Genomic DNA, 26,545 nt, shown 5'->3' with positions numbered 1-26,545 from the left:
TCTATCACTCTAGTCTCACACCCCGTACTGACCTATCTTATATGCCCGTGGCTCTGTCTGGTCGGCCCTGTTGTTTCTGGAAAGCACTTTCATCCTGATCCTCATCACTAATTCATTCACTTACGACCTTCATCCATCAGCGCTAGCTCAAGTATGAAAACACCTCAGGCTAACTCACTACAATAGTGACCCGGCTTCCTTACTCACGCCATGAAACCTACTCTGCTTCTTTCCTTTTCTCTGAGAAAAAAAAAAAACAAAACAACTTTTCCCAAATCTCACACCGGCTTTATCTATTCCTTCTATTCTCTTTAGCTTTTGTTCTCTTTCTCTCTCTGGCTGCCTTCCTTTTTGTCTTGTGCCTCTTGTTCTCTCTGTTTATACTGCTCTTTTTCCTTTTCATTTCTGGCTGTGTTTATCCCAGCTCGCCCCTAAAAGCAAGCATTACACTGAGTGCTAATGATAGGATAATGATCTGCTTGTAGTTAGTCTTGTAAACACAGTAATACTAATGTTAGATCCTCTCAGCCCCTCTATGTGCTTCATAAACATATTCCTGTACTTCAACTTTCTCATTTTCAATATTTTTCTCTTTTTGTTGTTCAGATTAAAAATGTAGACATTTCTTCTCCTGCACTGTTGAACAGTGATCAAGGCTATAGACAGTCTGAACTGCTGCTCATGCAATGGAAATATTTAGCTGAGTTTTTAACAGGGTGATATTTTTTTTCTCTGTTTATTTGAACTACTTTTTTTTCCTTCAGCTATGGTCTGTGGGAACCATTCAAAGGCGATCGCTGGACATAAAAAATATATGGTTGTTAGGCTGTGAAATGCTGGATATGCTCAATTGCCAGAATGCTGATTGTTCTGTGTTTTCAGCTGTCATGTCTGATATGTTACCCAGTGTTAAACCCATTTAAGTCTGTCCATATCCATTTTTAGGAGAGCAACATTTCAAAAAGAATGAGACAATTAGAGAGCCTAATTCCAGCAATCACACAATGTCAGCAGCATGGGAAGGACAGGAAAATTTCCTATTATTCCAACTCAAAAATAGTTATGACAACTGACAGATTTGTTGTTATGATGCGTATTTGTTGCCATTTGTTAACAAGTGGAAAAAGTTAGAAACAGCTCCTTTTAAATTGAATTAACGCTAATATTGGATTTTCCACATGTTAACTTCTGTATTTATTTTCAGCAGAAACTTGCTCTAATGAACTATTCATTTGTTAACAAACAAAGAAAACAGCTTGCATCAGGATTTAACAGCGAGGCAGCACACAAAATATATAACAGTTGCTGTGTTCCCTACCCATGATATCCATGTATGCTCTCTACTAATATCTCAGTTTTATTTTTAACTGTTATTTCTCTGCACTCTCTGCTACCATTAACAACAGTCATCCTCCACTGTCTTTATTGTTACCGCAGTGTCTAAACCAGCCACAACCACTCAACTGGAAATGGTGTTTTTTAAATGCATCTGCTAATTTTTGCATGCATAAAACATGGGATTGCTAGCAGAAAGTAGTGCACATGCCAATGGACGCTACTCTTTTCATTCCACTGTGAAACTTTTAAGGGCACTTTGTATTGGATGAACTTACACACTCAGTATTCAGACAGTCAAATAAAAGGGCAGAGAGTAAATATAGTGCATCTAAATAGGGAGTGATTCTGGACAAAGCCACGGAGTAAACTGCACAACATGTTGAGCAAAGTTATGTTCCAAGGTCAGATCCGTGATCATTCGCAATGTTACAAATGTCAATCTGACTTTAAATTAGATTTTCATACTTCTGGAACAGAGCTTCATAGTTCTGGTTTCACTTTGGCTCTATATAAATAAATCCTACACCACATATTTTGAAATCCACAGTAAACCAGTAAACCTAACCCTAAACCTAATCTAAACCATTTATTTGATGTTTTTTCAGCCTTTCGTGTGAGTTATATTTTTCTTTTGAAAAGTTATACTTTCAATATTCGACTAAAACCAAAGTTAGACTGTGTGTATCAGCAGACTGGTATTGGTTACCTTTACACTGTAGCATTAAGGATAGCATGTGGGTGGCTATTAAAATAAACAGCTTCTCTGCAGTGAATCCTCTTGTCAGTGTAGTATAACAGCCTTTTCGACAGGCAGGATGAAGATAGAAAGCTACACTTTTAAAGAAATGCTCAAATTGGGGCTCTTGGTTCTGTGTAAATGTCTACCCCTTTGTAATTGGCATTTCTGCTTGTCTCTCCGCTTTCTTTTCTCCCTTGACAGCCTGTTCTTACCTTTTTAACAGCACTTCATCCCTCTCACCAACTCTCTTCCTCTTGTCCTCCCTCCCTTTCCTACTCTTTTCCTTCTTCATTCTTCACCCCAGTCATCCAACCAGACGTCCTTGCCTCCTTCCTTTCTCTTTGATGCTTTCCCTCCGTCCCTCCTTCCTTTCCCTCCCTGCAGGCAGCCATATGCAGCTCTGTAAATGGCAGGGTGCTGTGTGGTTGCGATGTGGTCTGACTGTGGTCTGTTTGCACTGCCATTGCGGTTCACTCTGCTTACCAGCCTGCTGCTTCACCCTGTCTGGACCCGGCTGGCTGGCTGACTGGCTGGCTGGATAGATGGATGACTGGATGACCGGTTGACTGATTGCTGCATAATTGAGGTGGTGGAGCAAATGCATGCACACACACATACACACCACTGCTACCACAAGCCTGTCATAAACTATCCTCGTGTGTCATGGGAGACACAGGCCAGCCATCAGCGTCCTGTTGCAGCTCTGTTCCCAGCTTAATGCTCCCTGTTGTCTAAATACTGTGACAGTATCACCAAACACCATTTATCATCCTATAATTGCAACCTGCAGAAAGCTGGTCAGTGATAAAGCTGAGAATGATTAACGCTATGACTCACAGTAGTTTATGTGTTAGTGCGGGTGATGGGAACAATGATATATTTGCAAGAGGCAGAGGGGACAGTGTGTGTATCTGTACTATGTGGGTAACAGTGTGTGTTTAGCTGCATGTAGCTAAACAACAGGTAGCTCTCCATACACTGAAGCCATCAATAATGAAAAAAGAGTGAAGTAGATGAAGGAGATAGGAGGCAAAAGAGAGGAAGAAATTAAGAAACTGGAACAATTAGGCCCTAAATCCAGAAAAAAGTTATAGTAACATTTTTTGGGGGGTAAGAAGAGGGGAAAAGGTACACTAATAAGGTGTGTAATAAGTGTGTACACTCAGATGTGTGTGCATGTGTGTTTCACTGTCTACAAGGAAGCAAAAGAGAGAAAGCGAGACAGACAGAGAGCAGACAGAGAGCGAGAGAGGAAGAGGAAGAAGGAGGAGGGGTGCTGCCAGAGGGTGAATGTTGGAACATAGAGCATGTTGTGTTGATTTGATTAAATTCAGTTCTGTTCTATTTGCAGTAGGCCTAGTTACTCAGCTATATTTGTACAGGGCTGTCTGCTGAGTTTTAACAACACCGACACAGATCTCTGGGAGGACGCAGGCCTGGGATTAGACTCTGAAATACACTTTTAAAAAGGAAGTTTTCAGGGAGATTAGCCCCGTTTGTCAGTTTTATGGTTTATCCTGCACCACTGATAACAAATTAATCCACGTGTCCCTGATTTGCCTCTGTGCTCAGTGCCAACACGTTAACATACAGTATGTAGTAAGAGTAAGTTTCACAAATTGGAAAAATAATAATTTAAGGCAGTGCTAAAAATACAATTCCATCAGGTTTGTGTACAGTAGTAGACCAGAGGAATGTACATAAACTATTGTACAAGAATCCCACTAGTTTGAATTACCAACTATCACGGAGGGGTTATATGTACAGTGAAGTATCGCCAAGCAGAGTTTATTAATATATTGGTGCTCACCTGAAATTGAGGAAACCTACAAAAAGGTAACAACTGTTCTCTAGCAGTCCATATATGTGTGCTAATGTGTTAGCATGGAGCTTGGGAGCAAGATGTCACAACAGCCATGTTCTCAGCTTTATGAGTTTTTCAGATGAGCCAGTGAGTTTTTAAATGGTTTATAGGCTGCAGTTAAAGAAATGGGAGAGTTTCTCACTTCATAAAGGAATCACTGAAAAATTCACAAAATCACTTCATGGTCAATGCAGCTCAGTCCACAAAGCCTTGTGTTATCCATGTAGTTATCCATGCAAGTGAAACACCCTTACTGAGCTGTATATGAAGATGAATCTGTATTAAATTGATATGTACCAAGCTGAATTTGCTACACTTGAAAAATTACAGCTGTGTTGTCCACTACATGATACTTGCATTCAGGCATTTTAGTTTTACTAGTGTGTGTTTCTACACTTTATTGGAGCATAGAGAGTTGGTTGACCCTCTGTTACTGGTCCTACTCAGATGGCTTTACACTGATTTAAACTGATCCTTGATGTAAAATGCAGCCAGAAGAAAAGCTGAATTCAAAGCTGCAAAGATCAGGTCTGAATAATCTGTAAGAGCATGTTGAATCTTTGCAAGCCAAGCACTCAAATATTCAAGTCATAGTTTCAAGTCATAGTTTTAAAAGGTCATACCTAGGACAATATGATAGTCCAGTAGAAACCACTTTCTCCAATTTAGTTGTTTTTATACACCGCAGATAAGTACAGTATAAAGCGGCTGCTATGTCCTGCCCACTAACTGTGACCACTGAGTCTCATGGTCCTGCTCATCACCTAACCCAGTCACCTGCTGACTCTGCTGCACCTCACCTGTAATTCGCCACAGTATTTATGGAGGGCGGCTCACAGATAGAAAGCCAAGTCATCTGTTGTTGCAGTGATTCAACCTGTGGTTCCCTGACTGCCTGTCTCAGCCCTTTGGATTGCTTGCCTGGTCAGGATGTCGACTGTAAGCTAACTTACTGACTGAATAAATACTTTTTTTTAAAATCAGCTGCTCTGTCTCCTGTTTTTGGTTACCAATTCTGTGAGTGGCTGTTAGCAATTGCAGATGCCACCTCCATTATTTCCATTATTTATGTAAATGTGAAGGATTTTGAGGCAGCCATTCTCATGAACATGCACGGCTATTTGCCACTACCGTCTGAGTTGATGATGGTTAAACCTTGTCAACTTACCTCTGTGACATGTGTCAATGGAAGCCACAGAAACCACACTAAGGGAAATGCTACAGGAGCTTTTTTTTAATGGTATCTGCATTCAATGAATTATGCACCTTTTCACCAGCAGTGAATAGATGCATTAATGAAGAGAAATGTCTTGGAGCAACATCAAGTTCAAAGTAGGATATTATGAACATATTTCTATTTTAAGCCTCAACCTGCTTTGTTTGGCTGCTATGTTAAGATTGGAGTAGGCAGATAGAGAGTAAAATCAGGAGTTGCAGTGGCTAGACAGGTTGGGGTTTTTTTTTTGCCTTGCCTTGCCTTCAATTATGGCGGTTCAAAACTGCTATAATAACATTTGTTTGTCAGACCATGTTTGGATAGGTCATACCAACTGTTTCATATAAAACATACTGAAGCCTTTAGTCTATCAAACAAGCACTTGTCTGGAGCACACCGGGGCCCTAACGGTCACTCACACAATAGTTGGGTTCCCACAAACAGGAGGCAGGACACAAAGCAGCTCTGGAGCTGAGAATCAAAGACTTATTAGCTGTTGATGATGAATGTTGCTAGTACAGTTAGCAGCCTGTTTATGTCTATGTGCTCTACAATATCCATTCTACCTTGAAACTCCATGACAAAGTACAACGAGCAATCAGTCAGCAGATGCTGGCAGAGAGATCAGTAATTCAGCACTGTGGCGATTTGTGGTCTGAATGCATAGTGTTGCCAGCTGAATCATTGAGGCCTTAATAAGACCAAATAGCGAGCTTGATAAGCAAATATTTCCTGAAATCGAACTAAATTCCAGGCATAACAAGTGACAGATTTGACAATATTGCCGTCTAACATAATTCAGTTTAGGGAGCTGAAACCAATTTGATTCAGTGCAGTGTGGGATTCAAAGTTTCTCTGAATGTGTTTATGAATTTGATGGATGGATGGATGGAGAGCGGTGAGTCAGTGTGTCGTTGGTGAGTGTATAGCGTTGTGAGTCAATGTCTGGTGACAGCTTGGGAACAGTCAGCCAGTCAGCTCCAGTCCCAGGGGATGTTCAGACTAGGTCACACACACATACACAAGCACACACACTCACACACACACACCCAGCCCAGTCTGGCTTGATGCTCGCTCAATGTCACTTTGACATTTACTCTCCCAGGGAATGGCGCTGTCATTGAGGACGATGTGTCATAAAATCGAGGCAAATTTTCACAGCACCACTCTGAGTACACATACAATATAATACAAATAAGTTCAAATTGTAATGTTTCAATTATATGACCTGAGCCTGATGTTCATGTTACTGAAAGTCAAATCCAAAGTCTCTTTTGAGATCTGTTGATAGTTTGTCTTTTTGAAAATGATGGATATGGAACAAATTACACAACTGCTTTTTGTCGGATATCCCGTGTCTGCTGCCAGTAACTCCTCTGGCCAGACACACAGCATCACTCTCTATCAAAGATACAAAAATACACACATTTACACAAACACACAAGCGCTCCCCCGTTTCTATCTTGGTCTATTTTACAAACATGCACACCTCTCGTACACAGTTTCTATCATGCTGACACACCCAGAAGCACACACACACACATTCCCTTACTGACCATGTTGTCCCAGCTTCCTGCCAGATGGTGTCATTTGGCCAGACAAGGTTACTCGACTCCACTTGCCTGCAAATATGTCTATCCTAACAAGTTATTTAAAGGGTCACTTCACCCAAAGTATTTTTAAAAAATATCCCATTTACCACTTGCAGTGTCTAGCCATGCAGATATTTTTGGTTTTCTGGACCTGACTTTGCATTAGGAACTTTGTTTTCTGAAAACTTTTGATGGCAATGAAGGAAATTATCTCACTTTTCTGATGGATTCCAGTCATTTCTCAAAATTAAATGCACAATTAGTTAATTCATTGAGCTCTGATCTCACTTTCACCTACCCTCCTACATCTTCTTTCCCCCCAAATCACCTCCACCTCCTTCTCTCACCATGTTAATTTTTTCTTTCAGCTCTGTCAGCGCCTAATGATGCCATTTCCTTCTTTCATTTTATACTGTTCAGAGAAAAGTTTGCCACAGAGGAAAGTAATGTCAGAGGCTAGGATGTGGGATAGTGGGGGTGGGAGTTGGTTGAGTGGGGTTTTCTGGAAGGAAACTAGGTTAATGTTTGTGGAGGTACGTGTCTGTTTGATGGCTGGTTTGCATGGTGTGGATCTGTCTCAGTTGGTTAGTTTGATTGTGAGTTCACTATGTGGGCGCTTTGAAGTTTGTGTATGTGAGAGTTTGGAAGTGTCTGTGTGTGTGAGTGAGTGAGTGTGAGTGTGTGCCTGTGTGTGCAGAGTGTGTGTGCAGGGTTTGTGTGTGTCTTTGTGTATGTGTATGTGTATGTGTGTGTGTGTGTGTGTGTGTGTGTGTGTGTGTGTGTGTGTGTGTGTGTGTATGTGTGTGTGTGTGTGTATGTGTGTATGTGTGTGTGTGTGTCTCTCAGTTCAGGACAGGGTTAACATTGTGGGCTGGAGTGTAATTCCCAGATGGAACACTTTTAGTTTCTGAACTTAATTGGCATGACATGGCCCAGGCATTGTGCCAAGTCGTCTGTGTGTGTGTGTGTGTGTGTGTGTGTGTGGGGGGGGGTGGTTGTTCATGTGCGTAATATTGTGTTCTGTATTTCTGTACACAGACAGATGTCATGAGTGCACATTTACCTGCAGTGCCACAGATAGCCAGTATAGATAGATAGATATGCACCAAGGCATCCACACTGTTTCTACAAACATTTGTGAAAGAATGGGTCGCTCTCAGGAGCTCAGTGAATTCCAGCGTGGTACTGTGATAGGATGCCACCTGTGCAACAAGTCCAGTCATGAAATTTCCTCGCTCCTAAATATTCTACAGTAAACTGTCAGTGGTATTATAACAGAGTGGAAGCGATTGGGAACAACAGCAACTCAGCCACGAAGTGGTAGGCCACATAAAATGACGGAGCAGGGTCAGTGGATGCTGAGGCGCATAGTGCGCAGAGGTCACCAACTTTCTGCAGAGTCAATCGCTACAGACCTCCACTGTAGGACGCCATACATCACCAAGTGCAATGCAAAGCGTCAGATTCAGTGGTATAAAGCACACCGCCACAGGACTAGAGCAGTGGAGACGCGTTCTCTGGAGTGATGAATCGTGCCTCACCATTTGGCGATCCGATGGACGAGTCTGGGTTTGGCGGTTGCCAGGAGAACGGTACTTGTCTGACTGCATTGTGCCAAGTGTTAAGTTTGGTGGAGGGGGGATTATGGTGTGGGGTTGTTTTTCAGGAGCTGGATTTCAATAAATCAATCTTTATTTGCATAGCGCCGAATCACAACAAAGTCATCTCAAGGCACTTCACACATAGAGCAGGTTCTAAAGTAAACTCTTCAGGTTTTAATTTTAAAGAGACCCAACATTCCCACATGAACAAGCACTTAGTGACAGTTGCAAGAAAAAACTCCCCTTTAACAGGAAGAAACCTCAGGCATAACCAGGCTCAAAGTAGGCGGCCATCTGCCTCGACCGGTTGGGGTAGAGAGAAGAAGAAGGTTAGGTTATTGAGGTTAGGTTATTGAATGCATTAATAGTACATGAATGTTAATGGATATAGATGGATAGATAGAGAGAGAAAGAGAGAGGAGGAGAGAAGAGCTCAGTGCATCATGGGAGTCCCCCGGCAGTCTAAGCCTATAGCAGCATAAACTAGGGGCTGGTCCAGGACAAGCCTGGCCGGCCCTAATTATAAGCTTTATCAAAAAGGAAAGTTTTAAGCCTACTCTTAAATGTAGGGAGGGTGTCTGCCCCCGAGATCAAATCTGGGAGATGGTTCCATAGGAGAGGAGCCTGATAGCTGAAGGCTCTGTCTCCCATTCTACTTTTAGAGATACTAGGAACTACAAGTAAGCCTGCATGCTGGGAGCACAGTGTTCTAGTATGTACATAAGGTACTATAAGCTCTTTAAGATATGATGGAGCCTGACCATTAAGAGCTTTAAAAGTGAGGAGAAGGATTTTAAATTCTATTCTAGATTTTACGGAAAGCCAATGCAGTCAAGCCAAAATAGGAGTAATATGATCTCTCTAAGGGGCTAAGGGGCTTGGCCCCTTAGTTCCAGTGAAAGGAACTCTGAATGCTTCAGCATACCAAGAGATTTTGGACAATTCCATGCTCTCAACATTGTGGGAACAGTTTGGGGATGGCCCCTTCCTGTTCCAACATGACTGTACACCAGTGCACAAAGCAAGGTCCGTAAAGACATGGATGAAAGAGTTTGGTGTGGATGAACTTGACTGGCCTGCCCTCAACCCGATAGAACACGTTTGGGATGAATTAGAGTGGAGAGTGAGAGCCAGGCCTTCCCGTCCAACATCAGTGTGTGACCTCACAAAAGCGCTTCTGGAAGAATGGTCAAAAATTCCCATAAACACACTCCTAAACCTTGTGGAAAGCCTTCCCAAAAGAGTTGAAGCTGTTATGGATGCAAAGGGTGAACCGAAGTCATATTAAACCCTATGGAATAAGAATGAGATGTCACTTAAGTTCATATGCAAGTCAAGGCAGGTGAGCCAATACTTTTGAGAGAGAGAGAGAGAGAGAGAGAGAGAGAGAGAGAGAGAGAGAGAGAGAGAGCAGTGGAGGTTGTGCAAATGCAAGGTGAGTCACAGTGCAAGAATAATAAGTACTGTAAATTGGAGATAAATATATACATTTTGCAAATGCAAATTGTGCTTAAAGCTCACATAGCCAGTAACTAACAGTCCAACAGCCTAATGACAGAATACAGGTGAGCATGGGCAGCATCAATTTCCCCCCACCATCGCTGGGTGGAGTTGAATGGCTGTACAGCCTGGGGGACAAAAGACTTCCTCAGTCTGTGTGTTGAGCAGGACAGAGACAGCAGTCTGCCACTGAACATACTCCTCTAGCAAGTGAATGTGCTGTGCAGAGGGTGGTGGGCATTGTCCATGATGGACACCAGTTTATTTCAGATCCTTCTTTCTGCCACAGACATAAGGGAATCCAGCTCCTTGCCAGCCACAGAACCAGCTCATCTCAGCAGCCTGCCCAGCCGCATGGCGTCCCTCCGATTTATGTTGCCTCCCCAGCACATGACAGCATATGAGAAAAAGCTGGCAACAACTGACTGGGAAAACATCAGCAGGAGTTTCCTACAGATGTTGATGGACCCCAGCCTCCTCAGGAAATTGAGCTGGCTCTGCCCCTTCCTGTAGATTGTGTATGTAATGTATTTATGCGAGCATGTGAGACTGTTGGCATGTGCAGACATACAGTATATGACAAGGTATAACAAGGCAGGCAGGCACCACAAAGTAGAAAACAACCTGATGTCTTTATCTCTCCCTCCAGTCAGTTCAAAGTCAAGCCTTGTCTCGCCTCCCGTTTTACGTTACCTTTTCTGTTTGTTGTTGGGTGGGTTAGTGTTCCTGTATGTTCATGTATGTCTTGTTAAGTTGGAAAACTGAAAATAAAATATTCTAAAAAAAAAAAAAAAGCAAATGCAAAGCTAAGTAGATAAGAAGTGTACTAGGGCTTCAGATCTGGCTAACGATGAAACCAGCTTCCCAAAGCTGTATAGGCAAACATGTATGGAGGCCATTCAGAGATGTTTGAGAGTTTTTTTGGTACTTGTAAGTACAACTTGTGCATTGTTTAAATGGCTCAACCAATAAACTTGCTGTCATCTGTGTAGATTCTCAGTAATTCTGGTCATGGTATATGCAGATGAGCTGAGTGTGGGGAAACTGGACCTGTTTAAGATTCTTCAAGACAAAAGTACCGTAAAGATTAGGATGATGTTACAGGACACAGCAGGAGCTTTGTTGCATTTTTTAATAAGACGAGATGATGTAAATGAGACTTCTGCCACCTCCAGAGGCAATGTAAGCAAACAATAGCTTGCTCATGGGCCTCTTTAAATTAAATTAAAGAGTGTGGTCTAGACCTGCTCTATGTGAAAAGTGCTTTGAGATAACTTCTGTTGTCATTGGGTGCTATATAAATAAAATTGAATTGAATTGAATTCAGGTTTCACTTCTTTTTCTCGTTCTTCACTCAGAATATAAAGTTATCCAATACATGCATCTAAAATGTAATTGCTGCCAGGATCACAATCACAGGTAAAGTATTGTGGAATGAATGAAGTGCTACATTTATAGATCACTCTCATGTCGCAGGAGAAGGTCAGGGTGGATGGTGAACTTACCAGATGCAGGACAGCACAGGCCCAGGTTTACATATGGTTATTATATGGTTTAGTTTTGGTCAACAAAAGTACATTGGTTAAGGTTAGTGAATGTCATGGTGTGGTTGAAAGGTTAATAAACATGTTCATATTTCAAGTCACTGTAGATCTTTTCCTGTATTAAACCAAGACCATGATCTTTCCCTAATCTTAACCAAGTACTGCTGGTGTATAAACATAACCATATAAAGTTGAATAATGCTGCAACATTAGATATTTGGCAGAAACTTTTCATACGTTCACTATCATTTCTGCCAGCCAGATTTCTGACCAATGAATGGAGTGACAGCTCCCATGCTGCTTTTGGTGATACACTTTGGTTTGCCTGTGTGAAACCAAACTGACCCAAAGGCAAAATGCAATAACGTAGCAACTCATCCACTGATTCAGACCGAAGCAAACTGGAGGTGTTAAAACATCCTTAAATTCCAGAGCAACACTACACTTCACTTGATGTTGAGTCACTCTGGGACAAGACCACACATTATCATGAATATGCCTTTATACAGATTTATTGTAGAGATAAAATACTCTGTCAAATCTCTGATATATACTTTGAGAAACAAACTTTGCACAAAAAAACTCACATCTGTGCACCAATGTATAGAAATCACAAAGACAAGTGACATTACACTGACTTCTACAAGCTATTCTGAACCATCTTATTGTAAGTAACTCTCTCTAAACACTCAAAGCTGCAGTAGAAGCACAGAAAACGTAGGGAAAAAAGAAGTAAATGGGGCTGTAATGAGAACTGGGGCTCATATTCAGCTCTGCGTGAGGCTCTGACTTTGTCACGCCAGTCGCTGCCAGTTTCCATTACCTAGCACAGAGTCCGAACCCGCTCCTCTTGGGCTTGGAGGGTTCTGTTTGCTCAAATGGTCTTGGCACACTAATGTGTATTACACCTCACTCAGCAAAGACTGTGTCAAGGGAGAAGCTATGGAGTAACGTGTGTAATGGGGAGTTAGGATCACTTTGTTCATACGCAGGGAGAGCTTGTATAGCTTTCTCCCAGCATCTCTCACTCTTCTCTCTCTAACTGGTTATCACTCCTCTTTTTCATGCATATGAATACAAACTTCACACAAGAGTAAAAAGAAACAAAAAACGTTGTGGTTGCAAACAATGAAATGTCATGAGGCATCACTTGCTCAAAGTCGCAGAGCTTTTACATAATTCAAGAAAAACATCTCTGTCTTCCTTCTATTTCGGTCTTTTCCTCTCTGCAGCCTTTGTTTGTTTGCAGGCATTCATTTTTCTGTTTTGCTTTTCGGAACTGGGTTATATCACCTTACAAAACATGATTGGAAAGTTTAGTAAACATTTTAATATTTCTCATCATTTAAAGTAAAAAAAAAAGAGAAAAATCTTGTTGTGGACAGACTACAGACTATACAGATTAAATTTAGATTTCAGAGGTTACATTATTGATATGTTGTGCCAATCACTAATCACTAATCACTAATCACACACACAATTATTCTTGTAGTACACTTTAGGTGTGATAGCTTAGGTGACAATACATGTTGTTATGAAATATGCCATATGTGATGAACAAGGTGAAATATCAGAAATATCCAATGCTAATAAACTCTTCAACCTGATTCCACTTTTTTAAAATGTTACTCTTCTCTGTCGCTGGATTCAAGTTAAACAAGTCAATGTACTGATTGTTGCTGGAACATAACTCACATGATATTCTTGTGCACATTTGTGTGTGATATTAACCCGAAGGTTAGATGGATCTGGCAACTGACAAAATCCTCAAGAGGCTGACAAAACCATTTCAGCCAAAAACCAAAAAAATAACATGTGCCTGTATTGGTGTTTGTCAGTATCTCCAGCATCTAACTCTGTCTTTGATTCCATATCTCTTAACACACACACACACACACACACACACACACACACACACAGACATACACACACACAGACACACACACAAAGGATCCTTTTTGTGTGTGTGTGTGTGTGTGTGTGTGTGTGTGTGTACAGTGCAGGCTTGCTCGCTCTCTAAGGCCAGTTGAACAACAAGATATCCCCCAGGAATCTCCAAACATGGCATCATGAATTTTTCAACACTGACATCCGCCATCTGCACCTAGGCCAGCACAAACACACACACACACACACACACACACACACACACACACACACACACACACACACACACACACACACACACACACACACACACACACACACACACATACATCAATCCAGAATTCCTCACACGTATACATGCATCTGCTCTCTTTCAGTCTGTCTCACCTCACTCTCTTCCTCTGTGTGTTTTTGAACACTCTGCATCTGGTCTCAAGAACCCTTGCCAGTACTTTTTATACTTACATAATGCATTCTACTGTCAAAATGTTTAAAAAGAGAGAAATAAAGTTATCCTGGAATTACTCAAAACAAAATCCTGATATTACGCACAATTCATAGAAGACTCCAAAGGCCACAATGTTTACTGTTGGAAAAGCAATTTAACGAACATACTATACAGTTAAAAATGAATTAAGGAACTGAAAATAAATGGTACAGCCATTACATATAATACCACAATTGCACATGAATGTGACATGTACTTTATACAACCATTAGAAGAATTGACACAAAACTTTGATTCTCCAACTATAAGGCAAAAGACATAATCTGGATGCTTGTTTCATAATGAAATTCAGCTCTATAATAATAATGAGACCTGTGACTCCTCAAATTATCCAATGGGACCAACAAATTCCAAAATATCCAGGGAATAAAATGGTTGGTTATCTGATTATGCAGCTATCACCCTATTTCTGTTATTCTTGCCCTGTCAAAGGTAGGCTACTTAAGAAGGTTGACCACCTACTGACCAATCAACTCCTTCATAATTTGGTTTTAGACCAAAATATTCCACAGAGGCTGCAAATTGTATTTGCATTGAAAATGTAAAGTGTTCCTTGGACACGGGATAATGTCGTGGGAACAGTGTTTCTGGACCCGAAAAAGGCATTTGACTGTGTCAACCTCCTGTCAAAGTTGTCTACATTAATTTTATTTAAATTAGCTGATTAGTTTGAGTCATATCGTCAAATAAGAGAGCAGTGTGTGAAAGTTGACTGGAAAAGTCATTCCATTTTAAACAACAGAATGGGTATTTCCCAAGGATCTATCCTGGGTTCAGTCTCTTTATAAATGACCTGCCTACAACTCAAATTGATAAGCATGTAAAAAAGATTTAAAAAACAGTAAAGACCACTCTTAATTGTTTCAACAGTCAGCCCCTTCATACCCACCCACAGCCCAGTTATTTATGCACTCCTTCATTTTTCATAGTGTATGACAGTATGGAGTCAAGCATCACCCTCTTCAATCAGACACCTCACACCCTTATACAATCAGGCTCTGAAAATAATAGACAAAAAGCCTCTCCAGTGGCATCACTGTCACATACTGAAAAGATACAATCTACTTAGATTTGAGAGCTTGACTGATTTTTGTTTCCTCAAATTAGTTTTCAAATGTATCAGCAGTTCAGCCCCAGAGGCTCTTTCCAGATATACCCAAGGACCAGACAGTAACAGTAACTAGGAGCATGGTGAATGGCATCTGTAAAATACCACATCCAAATCTGGACAATCAGCTTTTTCCATAAACGGCAGTCAACTGTGGGGCACATTGAAATCACATTATAATTACATTCCAAGTATAAAACCTTTTACAAGAAAAATTAAGCGAATGATAAAAGCAAACCAGAGCTCTACCTATATTTAGCTAATTGCACTCAAAATTACTAAAACATTTTTAATCAAACTGTACATTGCAATCAGTGTATTTTATCATATGTATTTTACTCTACTTCCATATCTGTAGTGTATTGTGGTTTTATGATAATGAAAGCTGTATGTTTTAATTACACTGTACATGTAAAGTCTAACTCGTGACAAGAAAAAAATTTAAATTAGCAATAACAGTAAACTCTCAGTTAGCAGACACACACACACACACACACACAATGTGCTTGTTCAACTGGAAGTATATGTGTCATGCTGTTTGAAAACTGCACTACTGTTGCCTCTATTGATCAGTGAAAAATAGATAATGTATCTGTGTGTGTTTAGAGGATTCATGAATGTTTATATTTAAATCTGTATGTGCACAACATAGTGGCAAAAAAGCAAGATATGTATAAGTACGGACATACAAGTGTGTGAGAGAGAGGAGGATGGTGATAGATTAGAGTTTTTTTATTCACTGCAGTCTCAGCCTCAGTCCCAATTAGTCACACAATTGGCTTGTGCCAAGTAGGCTGATCACAGCTCAGTCTACTACAGCCTGGAGGAACTACGCACACACACACACACACACACACACACACACACACACACACACACACACATATACACACACACGTAAATTATGCACGAAAATGAACACACACAAATTGTACAGTACATAGCCTACACAGTTACAACTGCTCAGAATTTTTTTTTGACGCACACAAACCTACAAAGACAAGTATGTTACACACAAGACTACACTGTGCGCACACATGCAAAGACAGAGAAGCACTCAAATACTTATTTGTGATAGATATATGTGTATGCCCTCACAATCCAAAATTACATACATATGAACACTGGCAAGGAAGCACAATACAATATACTCATATTTTATACAAGCACGCTCATCTTAGCTCATTACATGTATAGTGACATATAGACTTCCATATGCGCAACAGATAGAGCCATAAATACATCTTCTCTTCACATCCATCGTATCTGTTACGTGTGTGTGTGTCTGTGTGTGTGTGTGTGTGTCTGTGTGTTTGTGTTTACTTGTCTTGATTTTTGTTTGCTTGTTTGTTGTTGTTTTTTATTTGTTTGTTTTATCCATTGTAAAGCATCCTTGGGTTTGTGAAAGGCGCTATATAAATCACACCTAGTATTATTATTATTATTATTACTTTTCTGGGTGTGTGTGTGTGCTTTGACGTGTATGCTTTAACGTGAACAGAAGCAAAGAAAGTGTGTATTATGCAAGAGCATGCACTCAAATAAAGACACACACACACATATAGTATATTTTGCAGGACAGATATACACACATACATGGAAATACCATCAGGCTAACTTGATTTATGGAACAAGTCTACTGGGACACACATGCACTAAACATGCATCCGTCTCACTCTCATTCTCCTCTTCTCTCTCTCTCTCTCTTTCTCTCTTTCTCTCTTTCTATCCAAGTATGTCAGAACACGACAGTGACAGATGCACACTTCATTATGCTTGGTTGGACACTTCTCCTCATTTCCTGGCTATCTGATCTTGATGTGTTACAGTTCATTAATAGTAGGATGATAAGATATTTTCAGTTCTTTTGGCTCTGGGCCCCAACACATGGAAAATTAAATACACAATGTAACTCCAAGATTAAAGTGCTGACTTTTGGCTTTAATTTGAGGGTGTTATCATCGCTTAAGCAATTGAGGAGTTGTAGCACTTTTTACAGACAGGTTCCCAATTTAAAGTATAGGTTCACAATTTTTAAAACAATGGTCGAGTGTCCAACTGAACACTGAAAGAGCTATAATGATTCCTCCTGTTCAAAGATCCCCTTCAAATGCGCTTTCAATGAAAGTGTTGTGTGAAGCTTATGTTACGGTTCAGGAGTCTGAATTAGTCATATAAAATTGATATCTGCCACATTCAAGGTCTTGTTAGTATCAAATTCCCTCTTTGTGTATCCTTGGGCAGTGTGTCTCTGTTGAGCTGTGGTAGAAGTGCAGTAACAAAAAGAGGAACTTTGGCACTAACAGACTGTAACGTTGAAAGATATCTACTTGATTTGACTAATGTGGACATCTGAAGCTTCAGCTGTGGATTTCGGCTCCATCACTTACATTGTATGTGCATTATGAAGGGATCTTCTAATTTCATGTATGAACAGGAGGAATGATTACAGCAAGAAAGATATGTGTCAATGTTTATTTGGGTACCTGACTGTTGTTTTAAGACAGAACTGAGAAATTATGAATCTGTCCTTTAACTGACATCTTATCTTGGTTGGAGGAAACACATTGCTACAGTGACTACTATGAGTTGAAAAGTAAGCCTGTTGAACCTCTGATCACACCCATTTTCACAGCTCAGTATGGTAATGTGTGGTCTATAGTACGGTACATTTGCACTCTCATGGTTTGGCAAGACCATGTAGTCACTGCTAGTTGGCAACATAAAATATTACATATAAATATTAGAAGATTCAGCACCCACTCAATGTCCAATGCTAATGTACAGTGTCAACACAAGAAGAAGTTTCCCCTTTTATATGGAGCGTGAAGAGTGAGGAGTTCGGTGTAGTGGATGGGGATGTAGTTCATATTTATTCCTTCTATAATCCTAACCATACTTTGGCTACAAACTAATCATTCAATATCAACGTTCAGACTTAGGTCAGATGCCTGCCTTGACCAATTGAGAACATTACAGTTTGTCCTATGCTAGGGCATTGTCAAGATCATTGTCCTGTGATCCTTGTCCTTAGAACTGGCATAGTTTGAATGAAAATGTGTTAAGGTATAAAAGCTACACATTCTATTCTGTTTACCCCTAAAGCTAAAAGTCGGCACGTTAACCTCGTAGTCGTCTCACTTCAAACCCAATATGCACGCATACAGAGCCAACACGACAAAAATGTGTCAGTGTCTACACACACATGCACACAAATGACACATTTCTTTCCTGCAGCCAGGAGCAGGAAATAAGTTGGATGAAGCTAATTATAGTACGGAGTGTTACTGCACATGTCCCACACGTACAGACCTGCTAGACGTACAACCAGGAAGTCACACTGATCTTGCAAAAACATACACAATCACACCCAGACACGTCAAAGCACGCACACACACACACACACACGCACACACACACACACACACACACACACACACACACACACACACACGTATCCATACACGCTATAGCTAAATGTTTGCACTACAAGGTCAGGAGATCACATGTGTTTGCAGGCGCTCAGGGATCTGTAACACACCACAGGTACATACACATGGCAGTTTTATTCACCCCATGTGTGTGTGTATGGTGGTGTTCCTCTGTTTGTGTGTGTGTGTTTGTCCGTGTGTGAATAGGTGTCTATTTACCCAGCGTCTAACCAACGCAGAGTTTATCCAGAGTCCCACATCACAGGGATAGGGTTTCTCCCTCTGCCACTTCCTATTACTGCATGGATTAGTCAGTGCAGATCTGCAGATCATTTCACTGACTGACAACTGTGTGTGTGTGTGTGAGAGAGAGAGAAGGAGAGAGAAGGAGACAGAGAGAGGGGGGATGGGGACGTTCAGGACATTCAACTGAAAGGGTCCATCCTCCGCTGGCTGGCTCTGCTCCACCACCACCTGTGTCTAGACTCCAGGGGAGCCTGTTCTCTCCTCCATCTTCAAGGACTTCATGTGGAGAGAGTCTGATCATCAAAGGTCTCTGTTGCTAACCATGATAAACACTGTCATACACTTCTGATTAATCTCTCTTTATTGAACGTTTACTCAACATACATTCTTATGGTTTCTGAATAACTATCTTGTTTGATTTGTTTTCAGTTTTGTTTTATGCTCTTTTCTGAGTCAGTGTGCCTTTTTTTTTTTTTTTTTTAAAGCTAACATAACCTGTGAAGACATCCACCTGCTAAAATAACTACATGAGATACTTGAGATCAATACTTTTTTGCACAGTAACAGTGTTTTTATTGACAACATTGTTGTGGACCAGCTGAATGAAGGTCCGGCATCACTGAAATACACATTAGGCTTATTTCGAACATTAAATCAAGTCTTTTCAAATATAAAGACTCCCCCAAAAAAATATTCAGAGGAAGAAGACAAGCATAAAGCCATATCTCCTCGGAGGAAACTGTCAAACACCCTCAAATTCTCTCTCAAGTTTTTTTAACCTTGTTATCTTGCACTTTGTTCAAGGTGCACAAACAACCTATAAAATATGTTAATTAGGCTTTTATTTTCATTGTGACCCAGTGGCAAACACTTTTGAGACTGTGATGATATTGCTGTGCCCCAACATGGATGTGTCATTACATAAATAGATATAGTCAGGACCTCCTTTCCTCACCATACATATTGCATTCTGCAGCCATACATTCATTAATATGACAGTATCCTCCTTGAGAGAAAAATGCATGTACCCTGTCCATGAAGCTTCGCATCAGCCCTCCACACAAGTAAAGACAAGACAGCCAGTAAAGTGGGAGTCAGCAGGGTTTTATTTTTACACTGCAGCAGTAGTGATATAAAGATGTGGTCTGTGAGGAGCGCTAACACACCTAATATAACAATATCACCCTGAAATGAGATGCATGGAGCAAGGAAAGATCTCAAAGCAAGAAAGAGTATGCTTATCATAAAGGAAAAAAAAGAAAGAAAGTTAAAGATCGAAACAAACCAACACAAAAGGAGTAAAATGACTGCAGTATTTCAAAGCACAGAGACTACAGGTTGTATGTCACAGTTCTCTTATATCCCATAGCTTATGATATGTTCCTCCATACGTCTCAGTGTCTCTTATGAAAACCATTTCTGATTATTCACTGTCTGAAATAAAATTAAAAAGATTTAGAATTGAACAGGGTGAGCTGGACTTCACTGACAAGTAAGGTGTTTACCCACAGTGAGTGTGTGTTCTTTTTGTGTCTGTATGTGTGTGTGTGTGTGTGTGTGTGTGTGTGTGTGCAATAGAAATAGCGGGATTGAAATTAACGGTGGAATTTACTGAGCATTTATGTAGCGTGACTGACAGCGTACGAGCTTGCGTGCGTGTTTATTTGTGTGTGTGTGTGTGTGTGTGTGTGTGTGTGTGTGTGTGTGTGTGTGTGTGCGTGTGCAGAATAATTGGAACTTCAATGCCCACAATCCCCACAGACTCCTCAACTTCCCTCCGCCCCCCACATCCCCGCCCAAACCCATTCAATGGCGGGGTCGCGCTGCGATTGGCCTGACTGCGTTGTGACATCAGGACCCAACGTGGGGTTCTAGGAAGACGACTGGTTAGAACACATCTTCCTTTCGTCCAATCAGCGCGAGGACAGAGCCCTCAGACAAGTAAGAGCATTTAAGGTGGAACCAAAGAATTGCGGTTAACTTTCTTTACTGCCTAAATTGAGATGTGTAAGCATGAAACGTGACTTTCACTCGCCTTTAGAGCTTGTTGTTGATGTAAGAAAAAGTACAAGGCTCGTAGTTACCTAACTGACAGGTGACCTGGCCATAATGTCAGTTACATAGTCTGCGACGAGCGTAAGTTTGTGGTTGTAAGGTTCAAGTCCATGTAAAAAAAAAGATGTTTGGGTGTCTTTATCTGTTTGTGTTTTTGTTATTCGTCGGTTATCCAGTTTAAAGCTTCCTGTCTCCTGTAAATTGGCTAAACTCAAGAAGCTAGGAAAGAAGATTTTTTTCACAACAGTGTTGGTCAGGTTTACATAAAGTGACAGAATTGCTATGATGCTTAAATTTGTCAACTCTTGAACATGGGCTGGCAAACTAAACCTGCTGTGCGAAACATATACATGTAAATGAATGGACCTTACATTCGAGTCCTTGCCAAAAAAAACTTCACACAATGCTGATTAGGCCCATTAGGCCTATCAGCAGGTACATCTTTCTGTATTTCACACTATTTTTAAGTTTTTAATCTGGTGATGGTGGTTGGACATGAATGGATGAATACTAGCGCCAAGCTTTATGGGAGACTCCTGCCGACTGAGAGGCTAATTTCCGGTTAGCTCTCTCCTAAATTTAATGGGAATAAAATAGTTTAATCGTGCTGCTCCTCTACACTTTTTGAATGTAATCAAACCTAAAATGTTGCTCAAATATAATCCTGGTTCTGGTCATTCATGGACAATAATTTGGGATTATTTAGCCTACATGTTACTTATCCAGACATAAATTAGTTGCTATTCTGCCAATATTTTCGAGCTGTTCACTGTGTCTATTGTTTCTATATTTTTTTGCAGACAGCTATTATTATGTGGTGGTGCTATTTAAGGCTTTCTTAACAGAGATCATGTCTTTACTGTGCCTGTGCTAACAGCTGATTCTGCTCCTCCATGTTTTTATATGCTGACCATGATTCTGAAGGTGCTGACTTTCCTCTGTGGATCCCCTCTGCTTGTGTATTACTACCTTGTATATTACCAGGACGAAGGTTAGTCAAAACACACTCCACACCACTTTCCATATGGTCAAAATATAGTTTGCCAATTTTCAGCACTTAGGAACAAATGTAGGTTCAATATTTCTGTATTGTTTGTTTATATTTTTAGTTTGAAACACAATGAATCAGGAGTATGGGGCTGATTAAAGGAAGCCAAATGTACTCTAACAATGTGTGTTATTGTATTGTAGCAGAAAACCATGCAGCCCTCTGTGTTCTCAAAGTTTTTAATGTATCCTAAATATTGTATAGAGTTGATTCACCTTGTTGCTGTTGATGAAAATGAAATTGATTGACTAATAGAGCCTGATAGATGTATCAGTGTATCAGTCAGCCAATATTATTAGTAGATATTGGCCTATTGCACATATATCAGTATCGGCTTATAGGTTGTCCGATATGCGCTGATATTTTCTTTTTCTTTTTTCAAGTTATATACAGTAGGCAGCATTTCACATATAGATAATCATTTTTCGTAAGCTTAATATATACATACATATAAATACATACATTAGTTTTTTAAATGTATAGTTAATTATGATTTTTAAATTCCCAGTGAAGTTTAGTGTTTCAGAGCACTGTTGTCATTTTATGTGTATTGTTACACTATAACATATCATGCCTCTGGTGCAACCTGACAAACACCCTCGCCATACATATGTTGATGCTGTGGAAACACATGCTATAGATCAAGGCTGTATTATGCAGTGCTGGTGGTAAATACAACTTAGATTTGGGCTGTCGTGATGTCTGTCTGCCTGCATGTCTGTGTGTTTGTATGCCTGCCCATCTGTCTCTCCGAAACCCAGTGTGAGGAGTCAGGGGAATAATTACCTGCATAATACTTTCTAGACAATTAGATAATGTTGATTAGTACAAGGGCTACATGGGGAAAGGTGGTGGTGGGGGGCACAATTGAATGATGGTGAGTGTCTGTGTGTATGTGTGAGATAAAAGGTGAAGGAAAGACTTTGAATTAAGCCTGTTGGGAAGAGCAGGAAAGAGTCACAGGAAGTAGAGAAAGATGCTTTCTTAAAGTTCATCACGACCTGGTCACAGTCTGAATGGTTTCAATTATGGATTAATGGATCTTTACATGTGAACATTTTGGCCTGATGGTGACTCTGTTTTTGCACAAGGGCAGCTGTTGGCTACTGACCCTAGACATGATTCTCACTACTACTTTTTGAACTTTTAGACACTCTGTTAATGCTGTAAAGCTCAAGTTATTGAAACATACATTTCTTTTTCTTCATTTTCCAATATTCTCTTTAATCTGTTCCTTGAAAGACATAATTTAATGACTTGACTGAATGGATCAATGCCACATGAAGGAAACTACAAACATATGCAAAGTTTAGTGTGTTCACTTTTCTACAAACTTTTATCTATGATGTGTTAAAACATACTATAACAGTAGCACAAGTAGAGAAGAGTTATACCATCAGTGAATATTTGACATATCACAGTAGAAAAAGCAATAAAATTAATGATGGCTGATTTCCATTTAGCTGCTATATTGCATGCTGGCTCACTGTCATGACTTACTAGGACATTTGAATAGAGCACAGCCATCATTAATGTTATTATTACTCCTGTGCTTTTCCTGCTATGACAAATCAAAATGTCCGTTATGAAAAAAGTCTTTACCAGACCAAGCAAAGCTCCAATTACACCATGCAGTAATAGAAATGTAGACTCTATTCACAGCACACACAGAAACCCAATGTCACAACATCCACACCTCATGTACATTTCAGAGATTATCCGGGACTCTGAGGACTGTTTTAAAATGTTAAGAGGAGGGTTAGCGTTAAGTTACATCATTTTACTTCAAATTAAAACACAGGTGTCAAATGAAACAAACAGAATCTAAAACCAGCAAAGCACAAACAAATGAACTGTGAGAAAATGAGAAAGACTGATTAGTAAACAGAATTCAGAGAGTAAAATGTAATAGACATTTTGCAAATCAGTTTAATTTGTTCATCATGTAAAGTCTGAATGATGAAGTAGAACTATTAATTGATAAATATAAAAGTTTTATTACCCGTTTCATTTTTATTCATCATTTAAAATAAATCACCTTACAAATTACAAATTTAATTAACATATTATAATAAACCATTGAAAAAGCCAACAGTTACTGTGAAGTGAACTTGTTAAAAGGCCTTCACTGTTGTCACTGCACACACTAGACGATACAGCATGATGTTTTCCCCCTCTATATACATATTATAAAGAGTCTTATAGGAGTACCAAATGAACCACAACTACACAACTACTCACCTACACCTTTCTCCTCTAATATCCAGACAAACCTTAAACCACTTAAACTATAGTTCCTCTGACAGAATAGCACAGATTCCAAGTTCACCAAATCAAACATTCAAACCAAGTTAGTGATGAATTTTAATGGCGATTAATATAAGGTAGCATGTTGTTTCCTCAAAAAGAACTACATATAGTGTTTGGTAAAAGACTGCATTGGATAATAGGATGTCTGTATGTGACCTTAATTGAGGCTTTGGGGCTGCCCTCTGGCTAACCCGCTTGTTATCAAATGCAGTTTCTGTCTTACTGGAAACCCTCCACGCATGCCAAGACTGGCTGTGTCTGATTCAACAGTGTTGGATTAATGGCTGTTTGATCAAGTTCAAAGGCAGAGCTGCCCCGGATAAACTCATTATAAACAGCGCCAATAGACGGCTGGGCCAGACTGGTGCGCCGTACATAGAAAGGCTTTAAATACCAGATCTTAGTTGGTCCAGGTCCATTCTGGGCAGTCCTGTAAATAACATGTGTAGAGGAGCCAACAGTCAAAAGTAGGCAGGCGGACATTTTTATCTTCGTGTACTGTAGCAGGATATTTGTGGGGTGTTGCAGTGGTAATCCTTTAGATACTTGACTTATTGATTTTGATGACATCTTTGGTGGTAAGTGGTTGTCGCTGTGGTGTTTCTGCACATATATCCCTTCACAATGTGTGGCGCCTGCTTTAATATCCATTTCCTTTTGAATTAACATTGATAAAGTTTGAGTTTCTGTAAGTGGCACACTGTTACATATTTTCCTTTCGACACAATTCTTCAGTTTAATCCAAACAGACCATTGTTGCTTCTAAGAGAAAGTAAAATAAGTCAATTCCTGTGTGTCAAGGTTTTTCCCCCACAATAGAACAGCAAATATGAAATAGTTTATGAACAGGATACAAGATTAATTAATACTAAATCATATCAGATTAGTACTCTCAAAGATATCTCATTTGGGATATGTGTGTGTGTGTGTGTGTTGAATGACAATGTGTCTACCGTATTAAATAGTTTGATATACGCGTTTGTTCTTGGGCAAGTCACTTTAATACCTGACTACCTGCTAAGTCATCATAAATCTACGTGGCAATTATGTGTGCAGGTTTGTTTTCCTGGCACATGTGACTTGTATTCAAATGGGGTATGGATCAACCGTGACCACAGAGCACATACTTGTATAACTGAGAATGCATAACATGTCTTATCATGATATCTTTAGGCATAGAAAATCAAGCAGCGTGCATGCTGACTTCTTGATCATAACCAGATTAAAGCAGCAGTCTGATAACGGCAACTGATATTTCTTCACTGGTTTATATGAGTTGTATTCAGGTCAAATTTGAGAAAGCATTACTTCAGCACATCTAGATTACTTGTCAATAGTTGTGCCATGTGTATCTAATTTGTTTCTGTGTTTTGATTCAGTGCATTTGCCACGGGGATGGTCACACAGTGAACTGCTGCACCGACTGAAGTTTAAAATAAAATGAGTTTAATGTTATGAATGCAAAATACATCAACTTTTTGTTCTCCTATTTTGTGGTATTAATATGTCCTGTAGGCTTCTAGACATTCACATGATTAACCTGGAGTGATCGTATGCTTCTGTTGCTCTTCAGGTGATGAGGATGTCTGTTTTTGCAGAGTTAGGAGTTGGCATATGTGGTTTGGCATGATGAAGCATTTTAATTTGACAAACATCTGGATGCAGTGCTTCTCAGACCTCTTCCTGGGGAGGTTTGAGCAGTTGGATCAGTAGCATCCTTCAGTGCACCGTGGGTGTGTTTACACCTGGATTTATATGTGATTAAGCATGATTGGATTGCTATCCAATCATCCAAGACACATTTTAATGCAAAGTGTAAAATGGGTAATAAATGTATCACTTTGAGTAACTATAATGTGTATGTGCTACTGTGTGTGTGTGTGCTGCATAACAAGTGTGTCCAGATAGCTGTCATGAATTTTTGTATGAGCGTCGGAGTGTGTGTGTGTGTGTGTGTGTGTGTGTGTGTGTGTGTGTGTGTGTGTGCGTGTGCGTGTGTGTGTGTGTGTGTGTGTGTGAGAGAGAATCTCGATTCATATCAGTTTAAGCTTGTGTCTTTGTGCATGACTGATTGCTTTGTCTGTCTGACCACAATTGAAAAGGCATCCATCTCTCTCTTTGCCTCTCTCTCCTCCCTTTGCCTCTCTTTCTCTCTGTACTGGGTGTCTCTATCTACTCAGTTCCACCTTAAGAGGAGCTTTAGCAGCCTGTCGTGTTTGTGTTGAAGCCAACAGGCACAATATATTACAGTCTAGGACTTGCTGCTGAAAAGCCCGCTGGATCCTCCACTGACCTGCTGTTCTTTCCTGCTCTCCTCTCGCATTTTTTTTCCACATTTAGATTAAAAACAAAGCTCTCACTCTCTCTCTCTCCCTCTCTTTTCTCCCCTCCCTCCTTCTACTTCTTCTCCTCCTTCTTATCCCTCTTCTTCTTTTCTGCGGCAGCAGTCAAGGCTGAGGCTTCAGTGTGTCAGAGAGAGGGTGAAGAGAAGGAAAAAGCAGAGAAGAAGACTATCTGAACGGATCTGAGTGTGTTTGTGTGTGTATGTTTCGCCATTG

Source organism: Scomber japonicus, chromosome 7, assembly GCF_027409825.1.
Source record: "Scomber japonicus isolate fScoJap1 chromosome 7, fScoJap1.pri, whole genome shotgun sequence".
Classification (NCBI taxonomy): Eukaryota; Metazoa; Chordata; class Actinopteri; order Scombriformes; family Scombridae; genus Scomber; species Scomber japonicus.
This window is presented reverse-complemented; position numbering follows the sequence as displayed.